This window comes from Canis lupus, chromosome 32, assembly GCF_048164855.1.
Source record: "Canis lupus baileyi chromosome 32, mCanLup2.hap1, whole genome shotgun sequence".
In the NCBI taxonomy this organism is placed as follows: Eukaryota; Metazoa; Chordata; class Mammalia; order Carnivora; family Canidae; genus Canis; species Canis lupus.
The window spans coordinates 28,389,140-28,405,082 of NC_132869.1; the positions used below are offsets into that span (position 1 = coordinate 28,389,140).

Sequence of the window (15,943 nt, forward strand, 5' to 3'; positions counted from 1 at the left end):
ATTCATATTTTCACATGAAGGTTTGTATAAAATGAGTTTTGTATAAATTTGCACCTATACCTCCTGGTATAAATTATAGTAACTGTCTTAGATCCCTTGCTGCCTTCCACGTTAATCTCAATCAAAATGTTGTATGGCAGTAAATGTCCTTATAGCGAAAGGAATCATTTCAAATGTCTGAAGAAAGGATTTTTATGTGTTATTTCATTACCTGAATAATCTGTCTTGATTCCACCATGTTTCCATTTATCCACTTACTTCCTTTCCATCAGATATTTCTACTAGGATGGTTCCATTCGGTGATGGGGAGCAAGTCTTATTCTTTCCCCACAGAAGGAGACATGGAGAGTTGGGATTTGGGAATTCTGAATTTCCTATTAATAGCAAATCTGCAACATTGTTCTAATTCAGGCATCTAGTCCACTATGGTCACTGTCCTGAAGGAAGAAAAGCAGCCCAGGGTAGAGACACAGCTCACATGTATCTATGCCACATAAGCATCTACCCAGAAACAAACCAAACTACCCATTCATCCATTCTGGAAATGCCAACATTGCACCTCTAGGAGAAGATAGACCCACACCTGATGTATGATAAAATACTAGTAATACTAAAATGACCACCTCTTTAGAAGAAAACAGTAGCATCTTCTAAAAAGCTACGAAATGAGTATGTTCTCATTCTATCGCCAAGGAAGGTATGAGGTTTCTCAGGAGGTTTAGTGACCTGTTATGCTGAGATAACTCCAGAGTACTCTTCTAAAGCTTTACAGATAATTACCTTATTTAATTTTCATGACAACCTTGTGAAACAGGTACTGTTGATTTACAGACACATGGAAATGGTGTTAACTTTCCCAGGGTCATGCAGCTAATAATTGGTGGTACTTGGATTTGAATCTGGTTGCACAGGTAAGTGTTTAATAGAATTTATTATATTGATTTGACCCATGTTTTTCCATGTAGATACTTTACACAGCCCACTGGAGGGCCCTCTTTTTCATGACTACCACCAGAACTTCAGATACAGGAGATAGTCAAGCTAATATTAGTAGTACTAAAAATAATGGTTGTAAAAAGCATGTACACAGTGAGGAATTTTCATTATTTTATTTACTTCTCCAAATGGCCTGAAATCAGTATTGTATCATACCCTAATTACAGATGAGCAAAGGATGAGTTCAGGAGATTATATAGTTGTCATAGTCACATAGCTGATTTAGGCTTGATCAGATTTAAACCTGCTCTTTCTAATTCTTCTCCAATTCCCAGCCACCATTCAGTGGTGTTTCTATTCAGGGCAAACTATTCCTATTTGGAGCCCACCTCTCTCCTCTACCTTCTCTTGAACAAACATAGTTACTCTGGGTTCTCTTTCCTCTTTACTCTCGGTCATGCCTGAGGCCCAAAATAAATAATATTTAGATAATTTAAAACTTAGTTGCAAATTTTAAGGTTGGGAAATATTGCTATATCCCATGCAGCCTCCTTCATTGTGAATCAGGTAGTCGAAGAAGCCTCCCAAAAGGCAGAGATGATTTTTTTTTTTTTTGGCAGAGATGATTTGTATAAACTAATCTGAAACCAAGCAACCCAACTCCAAGCACTAATAATTACTGAAATTTGTTGAGAATAGCAATAGCTCAGTAAAGCTCAGTGTTTCCCTAAAGGGCAAGTATAATAGGCCTATAACTTCAAACGTGTAAGAATAATTTGTTATTCATGTTAATCCCCTCGCCATTGCTAGTCACATCAATCTCTTTCAAAGGGGGACATTGGGAAAAAGAAAAACCATTGAAGTTTGAAGGGAAAAATAGGCACATAAGGTAAGCAGCAGCAGATAGCAGAGCAACTCTGTGATTCTGCTTGTTGCTGCCTGGGACTTGTAATGTTTCATTAGGATTCACCCTTTACCCCGTGCCCATGTGGCTCCAACTCCCCAGTAAGGCAGCAAGTCAGCCAGATGAAAACATCATCATCAAACCATTCTAGCTATTTTTGGAATGATGATGTTTTCAAGAATTTTTACTGCAAAGGTCCAAGCAAAATTACGAGCCCTTGTTTAAGTCCATGCATTCTTTGCCGATTCAGTTTTAACTCAAGAATGGTACCCACTTCAAAACATGTATACCTACCCAGATAGGTATAGCCACACTGGTTCCCAGGACTTGGTTTTCAAAGTTGCTGAAGTATCTCTAGTAAAAAGGATGCTTAGAAATAAACAGGTGACAATACAAAAAGGGACTCTGGGAAACCAAGAATTCAAGTGTTCTGAAGGTACAGGCTGTGGGTGAACATCTTCCCAGAAAAGAAAGAAATGATGTTGGTAGTTTTAATGGCCTCCCCTTTTCCTTTTTACTTAAATCACCAATGAAGATTTATAGGAGGCATTTTCCACTCGCAGTCACAGATAGGCCACCATATAACTTCATTTTCTTGTTCCATGAACATGAGAGAGAAGAAAAGGTAAAGGTTTTCCCCTCAGCTTTGGTTTGTCTTTTTCATGGCACCAGAAAAACAATGGCATTAGTGATTTAAGTTTTCCCAGCTCCTGGCCTTTGGGGGAAAGGAAGGTTTCCTTTTAAGTGGGTACTGACCAAAGGACCTAAAGCATAAGAAACTAACTTAATGTTCACTTTCATAAAACAGAGCATTTGAATTTCCCCTCTCCCATCAGCATGGAACAAGGCACATACACTTCCAGGTATAGAGAAGGGGAACCTCAGCCACTGGCCCCAGGTAGTTCTTGACTGAGTAGCCTCTGCAGCCTAGAGCTAGGCTTCCTCTTTCAAACATCGCCTGGAAAATCACTGGAGGAGGAATCCTGGCCCCATTGTTGGGAGGGAGACAAGGCCCTCATATCGCCAGGGGCAGGATCAAGAGACAGAGTATACATGGACATGGGAAGTAGAGTAGGTGCCAACAGCTGTCTAAATAAATTGTTTTGGATTTGGTAGGCCTATATCTTAGCAGCTGCAAACGGCTTTTATTTCTGGGATGTATTTTTTTCTCTTTAGTGATTTTTATAATTTCTTAAATTAAAAAAGTTACATGTTCATTATAAGATATTTTAACAGAAGACATGTACATGTAAATGAAAAGTAAGAGTGCTTAGGTCTCTTCCCCACCCCCACCATCCTACTCCTCAACAATGTTAATTATTTGGGGCATAACCTTCTAAGTTAATTATTTGGGACATAGCCTTCTAACTTTTTTAAGTACATCTACCAGATATATTATTTTAGGTTTATCCTTCCAGCATTCTCTACAGATTCTGCTCTGAAATCTGTGTAGCTCTGAATCTGCCCATTCTCTTTTACTGTCCTAGCCTCCAACGTCAGATACACTTTTAACTTCCTGTCTGCCACAGGACCACGGATTAGGTTCTCACTCACAACAGTTTGGCCTTGACAGCTTGCTCTAGTTCTGAATCAGTTCAGCCATTTATCATGTTTAAAATCTGTTTCCTGGGCAGCCCGGGTGGCTCAGCAGTTTAGCGCCACCTTCAGCCCAGGGTGTGATCCTGGAGACCCAGGATCAAGTCCCACGTTGGGCTCCCTGCATGGAGCCTGCTTCTCCCTCTGCCCCGCCCCTCTCTCTATGTGTCTCTCATGAACAAATAAATAAAATCTTAAAAAATAATAAAATCTGTTTCAACTTGAACATCTTTTTAAAAATATTTAATTATTAGAGAAAGAGAGAGAGAGAGAGAGAAAGAAAATAAGCAGGGGGAGGGGCAGAGGGAGCAGGAGAAGCAGGCTCCCCACTGACTCCAATGTGGGGCTCTATCCCAGGACCCTGAGATCATGACCTGAGCTGAAGTTGGATGCTTAACCAACTGAGCCACCCAGGTATCCCTTACCTTTTATTTGTTTTAAAGAGTTGCCTGGCCTTTCTTTAGTCAACAATATAAGACGTAGCCATGGTGGTTTTATAAGTTAAAATGCAAACAAGTTCTGAAGAAAACCTTCTAGCCTACAGGGAATGAGTAGTATTGCCTAGATTCTAAGAAAACACTGCTTACAAGATTTAACAACTTTTGTAAAAAAAAAATACTATTAAGCATATTTATGAACTATAAGATTATTATGAACCATCAATTGTTGAAGCGTTTTTCTTTTTTAAAGTGTTTTTATGTACCTTTCTGAGTCAAAAAAATATGGTACTTAACTCACTCATCTTTTATGATGTGAAAGTCATAACCCAGACCTTTCTTTTGCCATGGTTTACCCCAATATATTATCTTAGGTATCTATGACCTTAAAAGATGGATAGTTTCAAACACTGGATACTTAAATGTACACATGAGTTAGAACCTGAATTTATCTAAATCATCTTGACATTTTAAACTAGCAAACCCTTCTTTGCTATGAAAAGGCTGTCTAGAATGATTGCTCCATTAGGAATCCTGCCCATGGCCTTTAAAAATAAATCATACCTATAGGTGATCCTTCTCTCCATGGCTGTGGCAAAAAGCATGGGTCTTAGTCACAAGCAGTAACTGGTCACTTAGCAACAGGTACCACACACCACTCCATGGTCTCCCCTCACTAGTTAACTGGCAATTCCTCTAAAAAATAGTTTTAAGTACCTATACATATGGGATGATTGAGCCACAAGGATGTCTTGATGAAGAGGTGGGATCTGAGATACGCAAATTATCACAGTCCTACCCAACCTGTTACATCTAAAATTCTACCACCAGAAATTAATTTATTTGGACTTAAATGTGTCCTGAGAAGAGCAGTATCTTAAGTTCTTGTCATTTAACTAATTCATGATTAAAAAGCTACCAGGATGGAAGGGTGAGGAACAAGATATAAAGGAGACAACCAGAAGGTGAAGATGGACGTTTAAAACAAAGTTAAAGTGTCAAAAACAAATTACAGTCTCTTCTTCATCTTCATTTTGGCTTGTCCTATTTTGGAAAGATTTTCTTCTTAGCAGTAGATAATCTTCAGAATGAACAATGATTCACTCTAATGAACCTGAAGAGGATTAATTCTAAGCAGATACTCATATACTTTGGAACCAAAATGAGTTTTTATGGATTCTAACCAACCTGACCTTCTTTTCAGTATAGCCTTGAATATCAATGATAATGTTAATACACATAAAGAGACACTATGAAGGGGAACAACAGCTTGGATTGAATCCAAGCAAAAGACAACCCCACTTTGTTTCAAGACCCTCCCTGCTGTGGGGCTAATTCCTCACAGAAAACAACAAAACTATTAAAAAATTTAATAAAGCAACCAATTAAATATTTCAGAGAGCCTCATTAAAACATTTCACTATTTGCACTGATTATCATGTGGCTACTTATACGGATGCCCATAAATCTGACTGCATTAGGTTCCCAGGCCTTTGGTTCAGATCATTTCTTCTCCCTATGTGGACGTGCCCAGGAAATGAGATTTAATGAGTCACTGGCCTCCCTGATAATCACAGGAGAGCTCATTAGCTCTTTGTCAGATTTGTACCTACTATCTGCCCCCAATATGCCTATGACTTCTTTTGAGTTAAGTATGATATTACCAAAAGGGAGAACTCAAAAAGAGCCTGTCTGTGCTAAATGCTGCAGACTTGAAACATTATATAAATATTTTTACATATGTTAAAAGGCATCTGAGAGCAGAAGGGAAAAAATAACAGAAACAACATCCTCTATTGGTGGCATCACTACTTAGATGACATACACGTCATTAAAAAAAAAATAAAGTTTGACATTTGTACCTTTGTAAGCCTTGCCAAATCTGTTTTGGCTGAGTCAAAGCAAGAGAAGGTTCAAAGGATAGAAGAAAACAATCCTTAGAATTCATCAAATTTGGGGAGTCTTCCATTATGCAACTTAGGGTGCTTCACCATGGTTTCCCAATCTCATGACTTTGCATTTTCACTGAAAATGACCAGAAGGCTCTCATGGCATTTCATGGGAAGGGGTGAAATCTTGCACTCCAAGAAAAGCTTTAAGTGAATCTTACTCCTTCCACAGAACATCTTAGTAATAAGTTTGACTTGCTTGGCACTGAAATTGCCCATAAAGGAAACTGTGACATTAATAAACTTCAGCAGAAATCATCTGAGTGATTTTCTGGGTTCTCATTTGGGTCTTCCCTAAATACAGAGTTATCTGAGTAAGGTGTTGACACTGTGTGGCTGAGCAACTGCCAAGGACCAGTGCCAGTTCTTAATCAATGTTTATTGATCCAAACAAGAGCCATAAAACCTACGTGGAATGCATAAGAGTATTTAGTTCTACGGTCCTTAGATTCAAACAAAAATGGTGCTTAACTTTTAGAAGGTTGCATACCCTTTTTTTTTTTTTAAACACACACAAATAAGAGGAAGAGGCAAAGGGAGAGAATCTTCAAGCAGACTCCCCACTCAACATGGAACCCCAAAGGGGGCCCAATCCCACAATCCATGAGTCCATGATCTGAGCCAAAACCAAGAGTCAGAGTCAGATACTTAACTGACTGAGTTACCCGGGTGCTCCAGAGGTTGCATACTTTAAGAATCTGATGGAAACTATTAACTGGCTCCCAAGAAAAATGCACCAACCTCTTAACAAATGCATATGCAGATGTATACAACACACACACACACAATTTTTTGTGTAATTCCAGAAGATTCTCAAACACTGATCTTATTTCTGCTTGGGTCCTTGGACCTAAGATTAGATCTTATATAGATTATGATATCCAGGGATGTAAAGTAATACTTACTGAGAACTCACTATATGTCAGTAACTACTACATTTCATTTAACCCCTATAACAACCCCAATTATATATATATATTATATATATATTATATATATATATTATATATATATAATTATATATATATATACACACAATTATAATTATATATATACACACACACAGATATATATATATATATATATATATGATATGATATGATATGATATGGGAGAGACACGTGGAAAGAGGCACAGATAATTCAATCAACATTCCCAAAAAGCTAGTTAGTGTTAGAACTGGGGCTTCAAACTCAGTGTGGCTCTGGAGTCTGTACCGAACCACTAGGTGATGTTGCCTCTCTTATATACCACATTTTTGTTTCAAGGCGTGTTCACTTTTGCTTTCTCATTTAATTTTTGTAACCTCCTCCAGGAGTTAGATTAGGAAGGTATCTCCAATTCAGTGGGTGTTAAGGGCATTTCAAAGTGGGCAGAAGATTTGCTTTCTACTCTCTTTTTCAGACAATGAGGACTATAACAATGAAGTCATAGTTGATGAAATTAAAAATTAAAAACCAAAATTCTGACTTGAGCCTACCTCCATTAACTACAGATTGAAATGCCCTAGGAATATTTCTAATTCCTTTCTTCACAACCAACCACTGCCTTGAGGACTAAATCAGCATGGTAAGGTTTTGAAGCCATGTGGTGTTTCCTGCAAAAACTTGGCTTCCTGCAGTTCACAGAGCAGTTTTGTTTCTACAAAGGAAAAGGCATGGGGAAGAGAGAGAAGAAAAGTCAAGTTGTCAGTCTGCAGAAAATAACAATGCTGTGTGTCTATGACTGTACTAGACATTACATACATATCTTTGTCCTTACATATAGCTCTAATTCTAATTGACATGTAAAAATACTTTTTAAAGTATTTAACCCTCCTTTATCTGAACTCCACTTGGTATCCTTCAGCAATTGGCTGTTCCCACTCTTTTTTGTAGGTTTTTTTTTAATTGAAGTATGATTAACACAGTGTTATATTAATTTTAGATATACAATATAATGATTCAACAATTTATACTCAATGCTCACCATGATAAGTATACCCCTTTCAATCCTATTTATCTATTTCACCTCTCTTCCCACCTACCTCCTCTGATAACCACTAGTTCTCTTTTTACTGTTCATTTGTTTTGTTTTTTAAATTCCACATATGAGTAAAATCATATCATATTTGTCTTTCTCTGACTTATTTCATTCAGCACTGTACTCTCTAGATCTATCCATAATGTTGCAAATGGCAAGATTTCATTCTTTTTTATGGCTGAGTAATATTCCATTGTATATATACCACATTTTTATTCATTCATCTATTGATGGACACTGGGGTTGCTTCTATATCTTGACTATGGTAAATAATGCAGCAGTAAACATAGGTGTATATATCTTTTCAAATTATTTTTTTTTCCCTTGGGTATATATCCAAGAGTAGAATTGCTGAATCATATGGTAATCTCATTTTCAATTTTTTTGAGGAACCTCAATATGGTTTTCCACAGTGGCTTCACCGGTTTGCATTCCTACCAACAGTGAACAGGATTCCTTTTTCTCCACATCCTCACCAATGCTTGTTATTTTTGTTTCCATTCTTCAGTGAATCTCTCCCTCCTTAAAACCCATATTAGTATGTACTGCTCATTCTTCACAATCACTCAATGTCAGACATTGGTCTCAGCTTCTCATTCGGGTGAAATGGTAAGACTGCACGTACATAGCTTCCAATCTCCTTCTTTTAAAAATACACAGAAATACTCAGGGAAATGTAGCAAAAACTATTCTGAAAAAAACAAACTTGAAAGAATGTGAGAGAGTAAAGATGAAAGAAATTCCTATGTACTAGAAATAAAGAGAAACACATAGCCAGAACTGCCATTTTGCCATTTGTGAACTGATGCTTTGGTGGCCCAGCAGGGTGTGGATCTACATATAAGCCCAAATGGTGGGAGGTTGGAATTTAAATGCCCACTTAGCAGCAGGAGAGGAAGAATAGGACCTGTGCATGGTGTGGAGGCAGAACTGACAAGCCTGTATAAAGTCAAGATCCTAGAAGGCACAGGAAGGAGTCAAGGAACTTTCTTTTCCCAGTCCCAAGTGAAAAAAAAAAGTCAGTTATGGAAAATCAAAATTCCAAGCCTGTTTGGGCATCTAGGGTGCAGAGTCTGAACTCATGTTATCCACCCATAAAGAAACCTCAGTGAAGAAATTAAAATAAAAATTGGCTGCAGACCAATGAAACCACTGAGATACTCATCATAAGAAAATACAAAGCTCCTCTGCAGAAATACTTTCACGACCCAAAGATCATGGGATGTCCCCAAGACAGGGACAACCCTTTGGTGAAAGTAAGTTCACAAGTAAAAGAAAAAAATTACAAATCACAAGCAAAATGATCCTTCAAAAGAGAGAGTAAGCAGACAAACAGAAAAATTAACACTCTAAGAATTTAACATGATAGAACAATCTGAAACAGGAAATAAAAATAAGCATGTTCAAAATCATTAAAGACAAAAGATTAGAAGCCATGATGTAAGAACAAGATATCATATAATAAAAAGAACTACTTGGAAATTAAAAAAGAATCACTGAAATTTAAGACTAAATAAATGGCATATTAGTGTTCCAGGGCTGCCCAACAGAGTATCACACATTTTTTGACTTAGAACAAAAGAAATGTTTCTTCCCATAGTTCTGGAGGCTACAAGTATGAAATTGAGGAGTTGGCAGGACCACGCTCCTTCACCCAAAGAGGAAGGATCCTTCCTTGCCTCTTCTAACTTCTGGCAGCCCCTATGTTCTTTGGCTTGTGGCAGCCTAACTCCAGTCACACAGCCCTCTCTCTAGGCTTAGCGTGTCTGTGTCCGAATTCAACACCCACCCCCCTGCCCTGCCACCTTCTTACGGATATCAGTCGGGTTGGGTTAGGATCTATTCTAATGACTTCATTTTTAACTTGATTATATCTGTAAAGACCCTACTTCTAAAATAAAGTTATATTTAAAGTACTGGGAGTTATGACTTCAATGTATCTCTTTTGGAGGACACAATTCAATTCATAACAAATAAATTTAGCAGTAGATCAGGTACAACAGAAGAGAATCAATTTAAAAAAAGATAAATCAGGAAATAATCCAGAATGCAACATAGAAAAATTGAGATAGAAAATAATCAAAGACAAGTCCAAAGTTAGAAAGGACACGATAAGATCCACTATATATTCTTAAGAGTTTTAGAAAGATGAAAAGAATGAGACAGAAGAAATATTCAATAAGATAATGGATGAGATTTTTCCAGAATTTCTGAAGAACATCTCCCTCTATCCAGGAAACATGCTAAGAGCAAAGTAGTACAAACAGAAATAAATCCACAGAGATATATAATGTAATGAAACTGTAAGTCATCAAAAAAATCTGAAAGACATGAGAAAAAAAGATTAACTATAAGTAAATAAAGACTAGATTGACAGCTGTTTTCTCATCAGCAAAAACAGAAACTAAAACTAACCTATGCTGGTAGAAGTCCAGATAGTGTTTAACTATTAGGGGGCTGGCTAGTGGCTGGCTGGGGACACCAGGAGAGCTTCTGGGGTGCTGGCTGTGTTCTGTACTTTATCTAGGTTTTGATTACACAGATTCATTGAGCTGTAAATTCACAATATGTATGCTTTTCTACATGTATATTACATTTCAACAAAAATTTTTCAAAAGACAGACCAGAAGGCGAAGACTAATATCTTTAAGGAGAAAAAGTCAGTGAAATTGTCGTTCAAATAGCATGACAAAATAAAGACATTCTTTAATCAAAAGAAGATTGTGAGATTTTACTATTCATCTCCCATGCCAAAAGAGCCACTAAAAGACGTATCACAGTAGGAAGAAAACTGAACCCACTGCAAAGAGCAATAGTGAGGCAAGAAGTTAATAAATGTAAGATAAATCTAAATAAACACATGCTGAAAAAGCAACAGTAGAGATGACTAGTTTTTAACCTAGGAAAAATAAAAATCCCAAGTGGGGAAAACATCATGGATGATGAGAGGGATCTTTGGGTATAAAGGTTCTCGTATAATTTAGGAAAAGTGAAAAAATATTACATTTTGGCTTTAAGCATGCATGGTAAAAAACTAATGATAACCACTAAAAAAAAAAAATAGAAGAAAATAGAAGAAAAGGAAAAAAGAGAAGAAAAGGAATAAAGAAAATTCAGTCTATTCAAGGGAAGCCAGCAAAGGAGAAAAACTAAACCAAGAAAAAGCAGGGTATGCTGAAACAACCAAACAAGACTGTGGGGCGAAAAATCCAAAGAAATAGTGACATAAATCGTGAAATTTAAAAGGGTTAAATTGGCCAACTAAAGTGAAATATTCTTAAAATTTTTAATAATTCAGTTATATGCTGTTTGAAAGATACATGCATGAAATATAACACATAAAAGTTGAAAGGTAAGAAATGAGGAAAAAGAGGGGCACCTGGGTGGCTCAGTCAATTGGGTGTCTGCCTTTGCCTCAGGTCATGATCTCAGGCCCTGGGATCGAGCCCCCGCCCCCAAAAAATCAGACTTCCTGCTCAGTAGGGAGTCTGCTTCTCCTTCTTCCTTCTTCCTCCTTCTTCTTCTGCTTCTCCTTCTTCCTCCTCCCCCTCTCATGCTTTCTTGCTCTCTCTACTCTCAAATAAATAATTTTTTAAAGGAGGAAAAAGATAAGCCATCTAATATTAACTCAAAGAAAGTTTAAAAGTACTAATATCACAAAAAATAAGGGGAAAATTTTTATTTAGGGTTAAGAATTTATAATTAATTTACAAGATATAAAAGAATCAATTAATTCTCCAAGATGATCTAACAATTATGAGATTGAATGAATCATGAATCAAACAACATTGCCTCTGAAGAAAAAATTTCACTGAATTACAAGAGGAAGTTGATAAATTCTAAAAAACACTGTTTTAATTCTGGTAAGTCTAGTTGGCATGCATATATTTCATCTCCATAATGATACTGCACAGTCTTTGAGGTAAGAGTGCCATGTCTTCTGCCATGTTCTTCAGCACATGTGACGCATTTCTCCTCCACCCAAAATTAACTCTTTCTTTATAATGGATGGAAGGCTAAGTGTTAAAAGCAAATGCAAAGCACGAAAAGTGTGTACTAGTAATTTATTACTGATACTAGCCTTTTTGTTAGCAAGCAAACTATTTAATAAGAATAATTAATGAAGACATAAAATAACGGATTGAAAAAAACTGTTCTATCTTACTCTACATCTTTTGCAGCACTTATAAGACATCAGGATCATTTCTTAAATTATAAAATTACTGCATTAGGCAGAAAATCAGTTCTATTCACTCTAAATGAGGAAAATATACACTTGGAAAAGTTAAAAAAACTGTAAATAGAGTTCACCTTTAATGGACTCAAGACAATAACAATCATGCTACCCCCTAGTGGCAGAGAACAACAACCCAAAAAGTTTTCTATTTTCTGGGTAATTTTCTTAACAAAAATATTAAACTACAGAACACACACAGAGTTGACAGTGATATGTGTTTGATTAGATGTCTATTGTATAATGTCATCATTATCATCATCTTTTTCCTCATGCTCAGCCTTTGTGACAGGTGGCAATTTCTGGGCCATCAGCTGTGGCCAGAGCTGCAAGGTCACATCACATAGGGAAATTTATAATCATGGGATAGCCTTTAGCTACTTTTCTCAGAAAGGGGCAATGTAACCATCAGACACTTGAAGGTTTCCTGGCCTTTCCAGCACATCATGAAGAAAGCAGTTCTTTGAAGATCAGTGATGTGAAGTTCCATGGTAAAGAACACTAAGGGTATCCCATAATGGAATAGAATGCCATTATCATGTGGCTCTCAGTTAAAAATAAAGAAGACAGCCATTTCAGTTACAACTCAATAGGTCCTATCTCAGGTGTAAGTATGTCCCACGTGGTGGATTGAAAGTGCACAATTTATGTTTTAAAAGCTGTCAAAGTCCCTATTTTATTTGTCAAGAGATTCTCTTACAGTAAATGCCATAAATTATAGGTAGCAAGCAGTGGTTCTACCATTTCTTACTTTAGTGAGGGTCCAGAATCTAATTTGTTGAGAAGGTCTACCATGTAGTTTCCATTAGACTTTCATCTAAACCCAATGCCCCAGTGCAGGCTTTGCACAATCTAATTCTTTAATAGAAAAAGAATTTTAGAATCCCTGCATATCTTTGTCCTACACATGAAATAATACTCTTTGTAACTTGAGTAATTCCCTCCAGGCTTCAGCTCATTTTGTTGTGTGTCTTTCAGACCAGTCAGGTGAAACACTTAACAATTTTAAATCTTTTTCATGAGTTATGACTAATCAGTGGACAAAGAAAGGAACTGGAGTTGAAGACAAACATGGAAGGAATGTGATAAAAGACAATTTGAAGATGACTTGACAGTGTAAAATGCAATGATCAAAATTTCCTGTTTAAAATGTTTTAAGTGTGGCCTTCACATAAAAGGGAATGTGGCAAATTGTGATTCCAAACTAAACAAAAATCCAATCACAGCTGCCAATCTACCTATTTGGTCATTTTACCTTTTGGTCATTTTTGCTTATAGAGAAAACTACCGGTTGGCTGTCATTTCAAACCCACCAGAATGGCTAAAATAAAATGTACAATACTGAGTGTTGGCAAGGGCACAGAGCACCTAAAACTCTGTTCCACATTCTTGGTGGGAATGCAAAATGGGTAATTTGGGGAACCATTTGGCAGCTTCTTACACAATAAAACCTATATCTACTTTATGACCTAATTAGCCCATCCCTAGGCAATTAATTAAGATAAATGAAAACATAGGTCCACAAAAGATGCTTTTACATGAAGAGCAGAAGTTTTAAATATAGATGAAGTCCAATTTATTGGTTGTTTATTTTACAGTTCATGCTTTTGGTATTTAATCTAGGAAAATTTTGCCTATCTCTAGGGTTGTGAAGATTTTATTTATTTTCTTTAGAAGTTGTATAGTTTTAATTTTCATATCTAGGTCATGATCCATTCTGAGTTAACAAAAAGACTGGTACATAAATGTTCATAGCAGTTTTATTCATAATGGTCCCAAACTGGGAACCACCAAATGTCCATCAACAAAAGAATGGATAAATACAATGTGACATATTCATACAACAGAAAGGAATGAAGAATTTATATGCATGACATAAATTAATCTCAGAAACATTATGTTGTGTGAAAAATGACACAAAAGACTATTCTATATGTTTCCATTTATATGAAGTTCAATAATAAGCAAATCTAACCCATGGGAAAGAGGTCAGAAAAATGGTTGCCAGGGCTGAACAAGGGGAGGATGCTGACTGGTATGAAACACAGGGGAACTTTCTCAGGAGATGAAAATGTTATATAACTTGTTTCGAGTTAACAGTTACACAAGAATTTAATTGTCAAATTCTTCAAACTATATACTCTCAGACACTGCTTATTTTATCGTATATACATTATAACTCAATATACAAAGAATATTGTTGATTTCAGTTTAATCCACTAGAGAACACCTTCCAAGGCACAACAAGATTACTTTCCTGGAAATGAGAAGTAAAAGTATTTTCAGCTTTTTGGGCCTTGTCCAAGCAGAAAGGTAGAATCAGGCCAGTGTGGAGTTACATCTCACTTTTCCAGCTTCTGCTATTTGAAAATTCCTTAATAACAGGTTCTTGAATCTCTGCTATTTTCTTCCCTAGGAATAGCTGAGTGACAATGAACAGGATTCATTTTTTTAATTAACTTAATACTACTTTTATTTTCAAAACAGGAACATGCAGCAGAATCCCAGATTTCATTTTGAATTCAGTGTTCCTGTTCCTGCTTCATCCATTATTCATCTACACTGCATTTTCTTGGTTTATGATTTTACTAAATTTCTTCATTTGAATTATGGCCTTGTGGTCAACAGCGGGCAATATATTATTCTTATATAATTTTTAAATACAAAGGCAAATGGCACGGAACAATTAGAATCGATGGCTTGGGAGTCTGGCTCTCGGATGTCATAGGCAAACACCATGCTCTTGACTTTAACCTATGGGTTCCACTTCATGTGGGTTGTATTTTTCATACATCAGGGGTTTTTATAAATTTACTATTCAATCCAGCAGCCCTACTTTGTTCGCAAAATATAAGCAAAACAAATATGTCAGGGTAATGATGCCAGGACTCTCCCTTATTGAAAAAAGCAGTTTATTAATACCTTATTGCTACAAGCTAGATCTTATTATCATCTTGGGTCATTTAGAATCTTATTAGGTATTCTGCTGGTGGATGAATAATCCTGTGATAAATTCTTTGCCATGTCCTTCACAGTTGTCATAGCAGGATCATAAACAGCATTTATAACAATCTAGCCTAGAGGAAGCGGCTGACAATGGTCTGCTTAGCATGCAGGAAATATTCAGATCGGCTCTGTCTGGTTAGACACAAGCCCACAAGAGAGATCCCAAAGTTAAATGTAGCATGGGTTTCTCTGAAGATTCCCCTTCGAAAAATGCATGAGGTCAGGGATGTGGGGACCAAAAACATTTTGGAAGTCACAGATAGTTTCTTCCCATCAGATCTGTTGGGCAGCAGGGGAAGACTCAGGTACAAGCCATTTTATTCCTGACAGACTGTTCAGGTCTTTATTTGAAAACTCCAGATCAAGGTACAAATTATTTTGTATTGACTGATTTTTGTTCTCATTTTGACTTCACATACAAAACTATGATTCACCTGTACTACTGCTCTGTGTCTAATTAGTACATTTGATGAGAAGATGAGTCTGAAGGAGAACAAGATTATAATTTCCAGCATAAACCAGGTACTTATGCTCTATTCCAAAACTGTAGATTTCAACACTTATAAAAAAAAAAAAAAAAAAAAAAACCCAGGCAGCCTCAGTGGCTTAGCGGTTTAGCGCCGCCTTCAGTCCAGGGCGTGATCCTGGAGACCCAGGATAGAGTCCCACATCAGGCTCCCTGCATGGAGCCTGCTTCTCCGTCTGGCGCGCTCTCTCTCGCTCTCTCTCTCTAATAAATAAATAAAATCTTTTTTTCAAAAAGCCCATGTTAAAAATATATATATATATATATAAAATTTTGTATACACAGAAATATTTCTTTCCTGTTCACATAGGGAGGACTATTGGTAGATGAGTG

The 15,943-nt window shown here is 36.7% G+C and overlaps 1 long non-coding RNA gene across 21 annotated transcripts in view; it reads right to left on the reverse strand.

The window, feature by feature from the left end:
• Positions 1-15,943, reverse strand: part of LOC140623015 (uncharacterized) — a 402,108-nt gene that overhangs the window by 338,341 nt on the left and 47,824 nt on the right. For all 21 annotated transcript variants that reach the window (XR_012022691.1, XR_012022698.1, XR_012022690.1 and 18 more), the window contains one exon: positions 7,303-7,463. This is a non-coding gene — a long non-coding RNA (uncharacterized lncRNA). The remainder of the gene's footprint in view (positions 1-7,302; positions 7,464-15,943) is intronic.